Source organism: Mchenga conophoros, linkage group LG4, assembly GCF_057382185.1.
Source record: "Mchenga conophoros isolate Kocher_MC1m ecotype Shallow Benthic linkage group LG4, M_conophoros_male_GT1.1, whole genome shotgun sequence".
Classification (NCBI taxonomy): domain Eukaryota; kingdom Metazoa; phylum Chordata; class Actinopteri; order Cichliformes; family Cichlidae; genus Mchenga; species Mchenga conophoros.
Window position 1 is genome coordinate 21,441,261 of NC_140529.1, and position 14,908 is coordinate 21,456,168.

Consider the following 14,908-nt stretch of genomic DNA (forward strand, 5'->3'; position numbering starts at 1 on the left):
CATCCACATAAGCAAAAAGGGGTTTTGAAACCATTGAAATCTCATCAATAACAATAATTTCTGCATTCATCAGCTCAGATCTGACTTCATCCAGTTGGTTACCAAGTCCTTGAATGGGTGGTTTCAGACTCCTGGGTAGTTTCAGTAGAGAATGTAATGTAGAGCCATTGATAGAAAAAGCTGCTGTCCCGGTAAATGAAGTAAGTAAAACAGTTGGATTTGATATGTCAGCTTCTTCTGCATTAGCAGGCAGTCTGCTCAGGATCTTTGATGCTTCAGAGTGAATACATTTAATCAGATGTGACTTTCCAGTTCCTGCACCACCGTTGATATAGAAGAAAAATGGATCTGGGTTCAAACCACAAACTCGCTGAATACACCAGTCTCTTATAGTATAGAACACGCAGGCCTGCTTCTGGTTCAGATTCTGATACATTACACGTACCACGGCTGGATCTACTGCAGGTTGTTCTCTGATGGCTCTGATCTCTGTTACAGCATCAGACTGACGACTGTAGTCAGGGACATTTTCCTGTTCGTTCTCATCATCAGAATGTCTCTCAGGAAGATTCTCATCACATTGCAGCCTCACAACTTCAGATTCAGGAGCCAGATTACACCATTCATCGATCACAACATCCCTATTTTGTTCAAACTCTTCCAGTGCACTCTCAATATCCTCAGAGTTCTTCTCATACTTGTCTTTATTTCTTTTCACAATCCGTTTCACAGACTCACTGTGGTCTGAACATGGAAGTCGCACAAAACCCGAGTTGTAGAAGGACTGATAGGTTTGGAAACATTGTGGTTTCAGTTCCTGCTCTGATCTGTGTGGAAGGTAAAGTCTCAACAGTCGACCATAATATTGCTCAGGATCTTTTTCCTGTGAACAGTGGTAATACCTGATTATAGCTGGTTTATCATTCTTACGCCTTTGTACAAATCCAAGCTGGTTTAGAAGAGGAAGCACATCTTTTCCTTCATTTGGACCACTCACCAACCGGCACAGGGCAGCAAAATCAGCCAGCGACATTTCCTCATATTCTGGGGTCTCAGGTCTGCATTTGTATTTATCACTCAAACTTGTCATCCAAATATTACAGCTGTCATGTGTTGTGCTTTCCAGGAAGCTCATGGGCCGACTCATTTTTACTGGGTTATCATCTGTTGGTACAAATACAACACTGCGGGAACATTTTTTCATTTTTAGGCCACAGACTCGAGTCACACACTCCTGTGCGCTGATCTCTCTCTTTTTTGAGTAAGCCTGCATCACAGCTCTCATTTCATCACACTCATTGACGGTGTTCTTATCAGAGTTGTCAATAACTGTCTTCAGGTATTCAGAGAGGCCAGATTCTTTCTTCGTTATATATTTACAGAGGTATTCTACACATGAATAGGCATTCAAAATGAATGAGACATCTAAATTAGAGTTCCAGGCTTCAAGCAGGTCTGAGTTGTAATTGTTGATCCAACACTCATTTGGGTCACGTTTCAGAATCAGAGCTGTTTTCTTGTTTATGTTCTGGAGGCACTGTTCATACTCATTCATTGTCAAGTTGCATCGTGACAGAATCTGCTCTATGGTGAGCAAAGCAGCTTCAGGTTCCTTCAGCAGGTTCATCAAAGGTCTGAGTTTGGCTTTTGCAGCTTCAGTGTCTGAATCCTCATCCTGTCTCACAATCATTGTTCTTGTGGCTGGTGGTTTGGGAAACCCAAATCTACAACCAGAGTTCACACTCTTAAAGCATGTTTTTGTGTGGTTTTTGCTGTGCTTTTGTAGTTCAGTGACTTTTTTGTGCAGTTCAGGTTGCTTTTCTGGATCAGGGAGTTGAGCTGAGATGTATCTGTCCACAAAGTCACAGACAGTTTGGTCGTCATCCACATCTACTTCTACCTTTTCTTGAATCCACAGCAACATGTGTATATGCGGACTACCTCTGTGCTGGAACTCAACTCTGTAAAAGTAATCAATGATCTCACCAAGGGGCTGTGCAGGAGAAAAAAGCAAATCTCTGAACAAAGCCTCAACACGTTTATCAAACATTCGCATGGTGGTTACTGGATTTGATCTTAGAATTTCACACTTTTCTGACCAGTCCAGGGCTTCAAAATCCACCTCTTCACCTTGCTGTCTCTTTATTGCTTGAATCACTTCAGGCCATCTCATCTCAGCAGCAGAGAAAGTGACAAAGAACTGAGGTGTTCCTATTTGACGAATCATACTGAATAAATCTTTGGTAGTTTTCTGCCAGTAAGCTGGAGTTCCTCTGAGTGGCTGCATAAATCTGATTGCATCTTTATTTCTTACCAGCTTCTCTACTTCTGTCTTACTTTGTAACATTCCTGATGTGATTTTGCGTCCATCTTTGGTCATAGTTTTACCTTTCCTTAGCTGTATTGTCATGCTGGAATTAGCCAAATGTATTTCAGTGACAAACTGTGAGAAAAACAGGTAATTTGTGTCTTTAGCAAATCTTGCATCAGTGTTGAAAAGCCTTGACTTGAAGTAAGCACTTGGTGTGAGTTTAAGAAGTCTCTTTTCATCCAGTGTATTCTGACCAGTAGGAAACTGCACAGGAAATGCCATGGCTTCCAAATGAGGAGTTCTGAAGAAGCTAACAGGATTGTTTCTTTCTGCAGGAGCCACACAATATGTGTTATCACTGAAACAGAGAATCTCTTCTGAAATGTCTAAAGGCTGCAGACAACTTTCTAGAGCAAAACCTCCATTGTTCAAATCACTTTCTGGTTCCTCTGGATTTTGTTCCTCTGGTTGTTCATCACAGGATGCCATATTAATATCTTGTTCTATTTCAGACTCGTTTTCGCACAAAAGGGCATCTTTTTCATAGTTGTCAATTTCCATTAAATCTTCTTCATTATAATCATCACTTGCCATGCTGGCTTCATCACTGCTGTCATCATCAGGTAACGTTGGATCACAAAGCAATGCATCATCTCTAATAACAATATCTGTGTACTGTGGATGAATTTGTTTCAGTTTACGCAGGGCTTCAATGAGTTTAGACCAGGTGACAGTCTGGAACAGCTGATGGCCTTTGTAGCACAGTCGTCTTTTCAGCTTTATCCTGATTATCTGTGAATGGTTTCTGAGCCTCGGTAGAGAGTCAACTGTTTGTTGAACTTCAGATGGTACACACACCACATTACCACGTATGAGTCTCTGTCTGCCCTTTGGAAGTGGAATAATCTTAGCAAAAGGTATGCATTTGGCAATCAGATGTCTTTCCAGAATGTTGAGATCACAAAGTTCAGCTGGAATATCCTGCAGTTCTAAACCATTGACAGCAGCAAGCCTTGGCATGCGTCCACTTTTGAGGGAACTGTGACACGTGTGACAGATATACTCTTTTTTTCTCTCAACGGGAAAGCTGCAGTGATCATTACATGCTTCATCACACACATGAACAAATTTACCAGTTAGACACTGCTGAGCTACAGTCTGGTGTTTTGAGTAATTTTCTCTTTTGCAGATTTTCACCTGATTAGGAAAAGAAGCTTTTAGACAAACAGTACAAACATAAGATGGTGCTGACTTAATGTTTGATCTGAAACGAGATATGGCCTCATTCATTAAAGTGTTCTCTGGATGACACTGTAAACTTTCAGCTGGTCGATGCATCTGACGATATTTTCGTTTTATGTTCATTGCACATCTGATATTATGCATCTGTTTGAAAGAAAAACTGTTCCAATATTTTACTCTCATTCGTTCTCTCATATTCTCTTTGTGTTGTTGCTGAAATTGTCTCTCTTCTCCATAACGTTTGGTGATGTAAGATATTTTTTTCTTTTTAAATTCTTCACTTTCTTTATATAGTTTATATACATATGACCTCATGCAGGCTTTATGTTTCTCTCTGAATTCAACAGAACTTCTATATGTTCTTCTTATACGTTCTTTCTGCTTTTCTCGGAATATAGAAGACTCTCTATATGTTCTTCTTATACGTTCTTTCTGCTTTTCTCGGAATATAGAAGACTCTCTATATGTTCTTCTTATACGTTCTTTCTGCTTTTCTCGGAATATAGAAGACTCTCTATATGTTCTTCTTATACGTTCTTTCTGCTTTTCTCGGAATATAGAAGACTCTCTATATGTTCTTCTTATACGTTCTTTCTGCTTTTCTCGGAATATAGAAGACTCTCTATATGTTCTTCTTATACGTTCTTTCTGCTTTTCTCGGAATATAGAAGACTCTCTATATGTTCTTCTTATACGTTCTTTCTGCTTTTCTCGGAATATAGGATTGTCTTTGTATGTCCTTATGACACATTCCCTTTTTTTCTCTCTAATTTTAGCACTTTCTCTATACAGCCTTTTCATTTGCTCCTTCTGTTTTTCCTTAAAATCATCTCTTTCTTTATAGATCTTTCTCAAATGTTCTGTCTGTTTCTCTCTATATGTAGCATTTACTTTATACAGATTATTTTTGTATACTCTCTTTTTCTGTCTGTGATTTGGATCATTAGACTTTCTACTGGAATTTCTTTTCTTTGCCTTAAAGCTTTCATCAAAAGTGTACATCTCCCTTTCCTTCCTTTTCTGATTTTCCTTTCTTTGTGGTAATTTCTGTTGGGCCACTGACCTTCTCCTCATTTTTTGTGCTTCCTGTTTATTACGTTTCAAAATTTTATGTGGCACTTCCTGTGTTGCCTTAGTTGAACAGGAGGCAGTGTTTGAATCATTCTGAGGAACAGCATCTGATACTACCTGAGTTTCTCTCACAGAAGATGCAGATGTTTCTTTCTGTAAATAATCAGAAGCACGATTCTTGTTTTCAGTAGCAGCTGTCTCATCTGAAGAATCCACCCTGGATGATGTCACTTCAGTGATTACAGTCTCCGTAACAGTTTTCCGTGTCTGCTCAGTGGTTGTTTGGGAATTTAATTCATGGACAGGTTCATTTAAAGCTGCGGCTGGAACACTTGCAGCGGTTCGTCTGTATTCGGTGGTTTGATCAGCATCTCTTTGGTAAGGAGCGTTTTGACTGTGAAACTCGATTGGCTGTAGCTCATAGGTACAGGTTGGTGCGATGCTAAACTTTCGGTACAAGCATTTGATCCTGTCAATCATGTCGTTAAGACGTGTGAATTTTAACATCACTGCAGTTCCACCACTTACATCTAGCGACAATGGCATTCCTGTAGACTTACGTGGGTGAGGATCAAAATATGCGTATTCACCTGAAGTCAGCCTGGAAACTGCAATGGCTGTTCCTCCCATGACTAGCAAAGCATAGCAAATGTCTGAAGCCAAACACTGTAGTCCCTGTTCAAGGCTCGGAAGATGATCTGTACCGTCAAATGTGCCATAAAGAGCAAACTGAGACATGTCGACTTGATACTCGTGTCTGCGGCTGATGATCACAGTGGGAAGTTCATCACAGGCTAGAAACACGCTGTTCACAAACCTCTTTCTGGCATCTGAATACACGGCATGGCCTTTGTCCAACACACGGTTAAGATCTGCTCTGGTAATGAATTCATCCTCGTGTAAGAATGACAGGAAAACCAAACTGTTCGCCATGCATTGCTGATTCCGGTACTTTCCATACTTAGCATTGGCCTGGCTTCGGGATGCACAGATGCTACTCACTCGTGGACGACTTTCACTGTTTGTAACCTGTACATGAGACGGTCCTGGAGCTTCTCCATCATGCTGCGTTTGCACAGTTAGCTGGGGTTCAGTCTGGATTACCTGCTGTACTTTAGCATTTGGCACCGATGATGAGCAAACACCTCTCTTTACCACATCTGCATAAGACACTGCGGCTGTCTGAACGCTGAGCTGCACTTCTGGACTGGGAATACTTGTAACAGACACCTTTACCTGCTCACCGGTCTGAGAAAGATTTACCTGTTCCTTCTGCTTTTGCCATCTAAGCTTCTGGGACTGTGACCTTTGACCTTTCCTTGGCATTTTGTGCAAGTACAAACTGGACCTTATATGTATTTATACACAAATGTATACAAAACTCAACCTGTAAACACTGAAAAACTCCTCAAGTTTCTATTAAATGGATAAATGTAAAACTATACAAATGGTAAAGTGTTCTTATAACTGTTTAATTGATGTAAAAGGCTGACTTAAATACAAACTCAATATAAAAGTTATTGAAAGATCTTTAAAAAGTTTTATTGTAGCTTTTTCAAAAACTGTATATTATACTTTTTTTTTTTTAACCAGACTGGTTAATGAATAGGTCTATACTTCTGTGAAGTAATATGCAGAATAAATCTCAACAATCAATCAACAGGCTATAATAAAACTCTTAGTTTTAAAGTAGACTTTGTGTAAATCTTTCAGATATCTAAAATCTAAAGCAAATATAAGGAGCTGTGGTGGTGTAGTGATCAGATGACAGGCGATGAGGATTCTTCAGCTGGATGTTCTGCAGCAGTCAGGAAACAGGAAGTCTGGGTTCTCAGGGCAGCCTCTAGATGACAATTGTAACTGAATACTTACACTGAGTGACAAAAAAAGGGTTTGTCCTTAAATAATAATAGTTTAAACTTGTAGTCAAATGTTATAGCCAGTGAAACAGACTTGAAAAATGTATTTGAATCTAATTTAATGTTTATCTAAATAGAGCAGTCTGAATGTATATATTACAAAATAACCAGATTGTCTTATTACAAATAAACCTTTAAGAGGTGTATATTTTATATAATTTCTCAAAGTAATTGCACCTGTAAGCCAAACTATCACTGTTTATTTCAAAGTGTAATGCAAAATTAAAATGACAAATGTAGGGCTCTGTAAGTAGTTTCTACAGTGAGTTCTACTGTACTGTATATTCAACTTTTTACTTGTAATTTCCAAAAAAATGAGTGGATATGAGAGAGTTTAACGACAGGAAAGATGGAGCAGTGAGAGCAGAGATCTCTCAGATTTCTGAAAACAGATCGTCGAAGTTGCGGTAACTTCAATTTCCAAAAACTTGGTTTGTTGTCAACCTTGGTTTGTTGTCAAACTTGGTTTCTTGTCAAACTAGGGCTTATGCTTGTCAAAATTAGATAGAGTTCATGGCGGAGAAATGATAGAAGATAGAATCCCTTGTCAAAAAAGATGGAGCAGGGAGAGGGAGAGTGATAGGACAGACTGAAATTGCTTGTTAATGGCTTGTCAAAGATAGAGGGAGAGGGTTTTCTGCAGCAGGTCACCTGTAAGACAAAAAGGGACTGGAATTAGGCATATTTCCAATAAACATGGCTTTCCAGTATTTTTCAAACTATAAGTCACACTTGAAATCCTTTAGTTTTCTCAAAAATCAACAGTTTACCTTATGTATTAATTCTGGCTGTGCTTACTGACCTCAACCCAATTTTATGTGCTACACGGCGCTCAAACATCTGTCAAAATGTTTTAGGTATGACTTTGGAAAGCTACAAAGCTGCAGCGCTTGATGGATTGTTGGAGCATTACAGCTACAGTAGTCAGGAGCCTCGCCGAGTAATTCGTATTGTCCTTAAACATAATATTATGGTGTGTGTATGAGGACCTGGCATCTGTTTACAAACATGCGTACGAAGCAGATTTCAAAACCGATCAATCCATGAAGAATTTGATAGATTTGTGGAAGAGGACTGAAAAGAGAAAGTGAGTGTACTGTTCTGTGTTACCAGTGAAAAATGTTGAGAGTTATTGTGAATGAGTTGAATAGTTTGAGTTGTCTGAATATTTGGTTAGCTGCATACACCTTATAATCCGAAAAATACAGTACATACAGGGCTTTACATATTGAAGAGTTCCACAGTACATTATTGGACTGAACTGATTGAAAATGCTCAAAAATGGTGGTGGAAGTGTTCTAAAGAAATTTTTACATTCTATTAACACAATAAAAACAAACAGTGTCTATAAACCAAGATGTGCTGCTACAATAACCTACTGTAAATATCATATGGTCCAACAAAACCCACACATTGAGGTTAGAGCAGACAGTTTCAGACCACCTGCTTAAAATTTATGCCACATCACAGGTTATTTAATCCCCAAAGTACCTGTGACAACAGTACATGATAATATCTGGGCACACAGAAACAGGGATTTGAGATCCGTTAACATAAAAGTAAACAATACTTTACTCAGAATGACTTTTGACAAAATGAGAAATTTGGAGATGGATGGTTCCTACAAAGCAGTTTCTACATATTTCAGTCACATGTTTAATGCACAGCCATAAGCACTCCACTAAATCTAGGACGCACTTATAATGGTCGATTTAAAGGCCTAATTAAAAATGTAGTATGATGATAATTTCTTTGTAGATCATTTAATCATAAAATACAGAAATGAGTGCTGTATCTGTGCTTTTGATTTTTTCCAGTCATCAACAAAATCTTTAATTAAAAGACTAATTCAAAGAGCAGTTTTCAGACAGTGACTTAATTTAATGAAGAGAAAGAAGCTTTGGAAATCCACAAGGCCCTACTTGAAGACTTAATTGTACCTAAACTGCTGTTCATGAGCTGCTCTAATGTGAAAAAATATGCGCTGCTACAATAACCTACCGACCTCTGTAGGTCTGGAAATGTTTACACAGACTTTTCTAGGATTTGATGACTTTTGATGATCACCAATAGCTGTGCTCACTCACAGCACTACACTGAATCTCCTATAATGAGAAACATTTCTCACCATTGCACCTCAGACACCTTTACTTACCAGACTTGAGACGATCAGATCAGCAGTCTAGAGAAAGGAAACAATTCATCAGATCACTGTTTGATGATTCAGACTGTTGAGCCTCTTCCCACACAATCCAATTTACTGTGACAAAAATTAACTAGTAAAATTCTTAATTTATTTAAGGCTTTATGAGCTTACTGTAGTCTAAAGAGGAGATAAATGAACTGCAGCGTCTCACATGGCTATAGCAAGTGTAATAAAGGCATTCATTACTACAGAAGTAAAAAGAATAGGCACCAATATTTGTTGGCACAAGTGCAGGATATACCAAATATTTCCTAAACAGAAGCTTTGTGGCTCCAACATTTTCTACAACAGGTCAGTACTAGTAAAGTGTGAAAGCCAAAACTTTTCAAAATGTTAGATACAAAGTAATTATATAAATCAGAAGCAACAGAAAACCTCATCATGTCTGATATGAATATACCTTTAAATATTGACATGTTACAATAGCAGAGGTGCACCATGTTTTGTAATTAAAATTAAATGTCTTAAATTTTTACACTAAAAAGCCCTTTCATTATACCTGTTGCTAGGAATATTTATGTATTTTGCAGTCACCTTTTTGGCAACTTTTCTATTAAATTTTAAAACACATATTCACCAAATAAGTGATAAACTAATTAGACACACTGGCTGTAATGTACCTAACAATGTCCACTCACACCTCTGGTTCTCTTAGTTTTTCATTATTGCTTAACTGTACAAAACACTTCTACAGTGTTCTGACTTTAATGTAACACATCAGCAGAATTTGAGAGACAATATGAATCAATCACTGTGCAGCTCTTAAGTGTTTGAGCAACCACTTATACCGACTCCCCTAAAACACTTTCATTGTTTTGTCTGCTACTTAAATCCACAAACATAAGGAGAAAATGAACAACTGACATTTAGCTGTATGTTTGGATTTGATAAGCCATAAGAAATTGAAATCATACATAAATGGGCTATTAAACTTCAGGGACATTTTCAGGGACAGTCAGAGGTCCCGTGTGAGGACTTTGCTGCTACGTGTAATAAATCCTGACTTTGTGTTTTTGCCAATCAGTAAATGGAAACATATCACAAAAAGTCAAACTACTGTATGTAAGTTGCCACATGTGCTACGCAATGCCAGGTTCATACTGCTTCAGTTACAATCACTGTTTACTTACCAGCAAAGGCAAAACCAAAGATCTCTTTCACTCTGTGTAACAAAAGACAAAGCACAAAAATACAGAATGAGACAACTCAAATCAGCATCACAGTCAATACTGCATCACTCTGTGTAGTCCAAAAGATTCAGTACACTTCTTTGTTTACCACAGCAACAAACAACTCTCCTCTTTTTTCTACACCTTATTAAAGATTACTGTCTTCATTAAGGTAAAATGTGGTTTCATCCATTTGTAATAAGCCACACACGTTTCTCAGTTATGTGATAGCTCTATTAGTTTGGTGCTATTAGATAACACAGTAGATTTAATAAGCAATGATTTGCTACACCTAGCTCTGCACACTTTATCAAATTCTGACATCACAATTTCAAAGCATGAACAATCATAAATGAAAGCTTGGATGTTATTTTTGTAGGCTTCAACATTTGAGTTCTTCTGCATTCAAATTCTGCTTCCTAAAAATATTATCACCTGCACACAGTATCATTTAATATGCTGTTGTTTTAAATATCTACATATCATATTTATAATATTAATGGTGCACTGCTGCATTTTATTTATTTGAAGGTGGACTTTTTTATATTTCGTTAGTTTTTCACAAAGTGAGAAGTTAAACAGAGCTGCAGGTGTAGGTTTCATTAAAAAAAAAAAACAACCTGCACAAACAAGTGTTTGTTAAACAGTTCTTAAAATTTAACTAAAAAACTAAAATTAACTAATTAAAAAAACTTCTTGTTAAGAGATGTTATTATTCTTATATTATGCGTTTCATCCTCACTCTCTCTCTCCCCTTCTGTTAATTAACCCACAGCACAAAAACACACCGGTACAGGCACGTGACTCTTTTTCTCCCGGCTTTCAGTCAGAAGCTGTGTCCCAAAATGTCGGCTGCATCCTCCGGAGGCCGCATTTGAAGGCCGATTATGTCACAGCCAGTCGACGAAGGCTGTCTCAAATGCGGCCGACAAATGAGTCCTTCATTTCCCCGAATAAACTTTTAACATATTTTTAGGCGAGAAAGTAGCGGTGTAAATTACAAATATCTGCTTGGTTTATCAAGACATCGCATATTTGCAAAAGTGTGCCGACGTTTTCAGAGACGTCTGTCACCCACCGGCTCGATGGCAAGCCGGGAGGGGGGTTCAGACCCCCGCTCTTTCGCTACTCAGGTTAAACATGATATACAAGTCACTCTGATAACTTAAAAATGTAATTGTTTGCCTTTTTCTGTGTTTTATTTGTTCTGGAGTAAATCGGTTTGGCTGAGATCAAAGTTATTAGATTATTAGATTAAATAAAGCTTTATTAATCCATCCGGTGGGTCCTCCGGGATTTTCACACAGCTCAATAAACGTTAAACGGTCGAGAATTTACGCCAGTGTCCAGTTATATTTTAAATAGCAAGGAGCAGACGGCCGAGTTTATTAAACTCCAGCGAGACAGCGGTGACGCAAATCTGAAGGCTAGACCGTCCAGTTTCACAGCCTTCTCGGTCCACGTAGACCGCGAAAGCTGGGTCCTCCGAAAGATGCAGCCGACGTTTTGGGACACAGCTAATGGCGGTAAAATGGCTCCTTTGAAGTTGCCGACCCTGCTGCTTCAGCAGCTAATCAGTGGTTCTAAAATGACGGCTCATTACCTCACAACCGAAAGAATGAGGTCGTTTTTAACTGACTGATTTGTGAAGAGAACTAACTTCAGCTTCCCTAACAGACTCAGAAACACTAACACACCGAATGAACCAAATACAACACAATAACTGTAATAAACAATCAAATGAACCATATTAATTTCACACTGGGCCTATAGCAGCTAGGCTAGGCGTTAGCACTTAGGGCTAGCATACCAAACACTCCTTTTAAATAGTAAAATTACAACGTTTCACTAAAAAAGCAGCCATTGTGTTACTTTAACATGACTTATACTTCGACTGGCTTCATAAGTCACTAACAACAACTGGGTAAATCCCTCATACAGCTTATAGACATTTCATTTCAGATAAGAGAGACAGAGAAGCAGCACTTACCGGCACAGATTGAGCTGAGAGTGGACGGAGATTCAGGAGTCAGGCGGAGACGTAAAAAAGGAGGCATTCACGAGTAGTGGGAAAAGTGGGAAACTCCGCAATTACACAAAATTGGCATGGAAAACGTGAAAATATATGTAAATTTAAATATTATTATACTAGATTTTTTTGCAACAAAAAACAACTTTTAATTTAATTCTATAAGTTTAATAAATGTTTCAAATGGGATTCTTTGAATTTGAAATAATGGTTAAAAGACATAAATAAACACAAGGTCATTATGTTAAAATGTACTTTATTATGATAGATTTATTTAACTGACTGCAGTAATAAGAACAGTCTTCTTCTGAACACCAACACCAAGGAGCTGGTGTTGGTGATCGCCTAAGCATCCTCACAGTAGGAGCTGCAGAGGCTCATCTCACTCCACTGCAGGACTCAAGAGGTTCAGGAGGTCCCTTAACCCCACTGCCATGAGACTTTTTAACAGCGACTCCTGACATGTTCATTGCACATTTGTTTCTTTTACTCCAATACATATTGGTTGTAATCATATGAATTCTGAATTGCTTTAAAGCTGAAGCTGTCTGCTAAAACTAGCTGAAAAAGCTGAAAAGTTGCAGAAAAGGGTGGCCTTTTGTTGTGGGCAGTCTGAGGTACACCTGTGCACTACTCATGATGTCAGATCAGCATCCTGATGTGGCACACCTGTGAGGTGGGATGGATTACCTCAATATAGCAGATGTGCCCACTACCACACATTTGGACTGATTTGTGACCACTGTTTGGGAGGGATGGTTATATTGTGTATCTGGAATGAATTTTAGGTCTCTACGTCCATCCCATGAGGAATGGGAGCAGTAACAAAGGTGTTGCGTTTATATTTTTGTTGAGTGTATATTTGGCAGAAATACTATATTTGGCACAAATCTTATAAAATAGCAGAAATAGTATGATTTAGCACAATAGTAATAACTTAAACAGAAAAATTGGAAAAGCAAAATGGACAGGTGAAAAAATGCTGAACATGCTGAGGGTCCCTCAAATATACTTGTTAAATGAAAAAAAATCAGCAAAAAAATCTATAACAGCCACACAATCACAAATATGTACACATAAGGAAACACACATGCACAGAGAGACACACACACAACATCCAATTCAGTCACCCAGTCTAAATATATTGAATTTGAATCTTAGAATGAGATCATCCCATTAAAAGGCTTACTCTCTCTCTCTCTCTCTCTCTCTCTCTCTCTCTCTCTCTGTCACACACACACACACACGCACACTCACACACACACAGGGAGAGAGAAGTAAGTTTCTAGGTCAGCCTGGGAGCTGCTGAATTTAAATCCACCAATCAGAGTGGCTGTTTACGTTTTCCCGCCAAAACAGGTGCATCTTTTTACACACGCAGCACAGAGAGGCACAGGATTATTGCAGCCTATTTCTCATAGTGAGGACTCCCCACAAACAAATGACCATAATTTCCTAACCGTAGGGGCTAGAACGGTCATTCTTACACCGTTTTGTTCAGAAGAGATGGGGGAATCTTCCAGTGTTAACAATTTATCATTAAAATGTGAATTTTTAGAGATATATGACATGGATGACTTGTTGACTTAGAAGCCACGAATTCCCCAATATGCAAATTTGAATGCCTGAGACCACATATGTGATTGGCTGGCTGGGAAGCCGTGCAGGCCCTGATTTGTGGATTTGAATTCCTCAGCCCTCAGATATGATTGGCTGGCTTAGAAGCCACGAAGGCCCCAATATGCAAATTTGAATGCCTCAGGACACTTATTTGATTGGCTGGGAAACTGTGCAGGCCCTGATTTGAAAATTTGAATGTCTCAGTCCTCACAGAGGATTGGCTGCCTGGGGACCTGGCAGAAATATATAGAAATACTATTATTAAGCATAAATACTACATTTAGTAGAAATACTATGTTTTAGCACAAATATTATAAAAAGAAGAAAAACTATAATTTAGCAGAAATACTATATTAAGCACAAATCCTATGAAAAGCAGAAATAGTATGATTTAGCAGAAATACTGTATTTAGCACAAGTACCGAAAAGTACCAGAAATACTATGATTTAGCAGAATAGTAATAACTTATTGAAACACAAATGCACAGAGGGACACACAAACACAGGCTCTAATCCAGTCAACCAGTCTAACTATGTTCAATTTAAATCCTACAATGACATGCTGTCAAATAAGGGCAGGGTCCTCTCTCTCCCACTAAACACACACACACACACACACACACACACACACACACACACACAGGGAGAGAGGACTAAGTTTCTAGGTCAGCCTGGGAGCTGCTGAATTTGAATCCACCAATCAGAGAGGCTGTTTACGTTTTCCCGCCAAAACAGGTGCCTCTTTTTACACACGCAGCACAGAGACATAGACCTGCTTCTTTCAGTTTATTTCACATAGTGAGGATTCCCCTCAAACAAATGACCATAATTTCCTAACCATAGGGGCTAGAGCGGTCATTCTTACACCGTTTTGTTCAGAAGAGATGGGGGAATCTTCCAGTGTTAACAATTTATCATTAAAATATGAATTATTAAAGATATTTGACTTGTAATGCACCATAACTGAGTAGAGCGAAGCAAAAACTGCCTTGACTTGCCCTCAAACAACGCTTTCTAACTCTAAATCTATTTGGAGTATTGAAATCATTCTTTCACCGTAAGAGACAGCAGGCTTTGGTGAACAATCATGGAAATTTTCAGGTCTCTGTGGAAATCCAACAAAAAGTTATGACGAGAGAAAAAAGTGGTTCATTTCCACAGTTTGAAATCTGAAGAAATCTGAGCGAAGGACAAATTTCCTACCCTCAAACAAGTCCAACTCATTTCAGAACGGTAATAGGTGAGAAAATAATTCTTGAATTGTGAGCGTCACGAGTGTCTGAAGATATACCGGGACAAGCCTCATGTCTTAACTTTGCTTCGTTAAGGAGATATGACGAT

The 14,908-nt window shown here is 38.5% G+C and overlaps 1 protein-coding gene and 1 long non-coding RNA gene across 6 annotated transcripts in view; one reads left to right on the plus strand and one right to left on the minus strand.

Moving 5' to 3' along the window:
* Positions 1 to 14,908, plus strand: part of LOC146575988 (voltage-dependent T-type calcium channel subunit alpha-1I-like) — a 129,240-nt gene that overhangs the window by 68,339 nt on the left and 45,993 nt on the right. The gene's annotated exons all lie outside the window — the stretch shown is intronic.
* On the minus strand, positions 6,128 to 11,976 carry LOC146575991 (uncharacterized). 2 transcript variants are annotated; one of them, XR_014892202.1, is made up of 4 exons: positions 11,909 to 11,976; positions 9,880 to 9,911; positions 8,699 to 8,725; positions 6,128 to 7,194 (listed from the first exon to the last, which is right to left on the minus strand). It is a non-coding gene; the product is annotated as an uncharacterized LOC146575991 (long non-coding RNA). The 2 variants fall into 2 exon arrangements; XR_014892203.1 differs by lacking the exon at positions 11,909 to 11,976 and adding an exon at positions 10,707 to 10,870.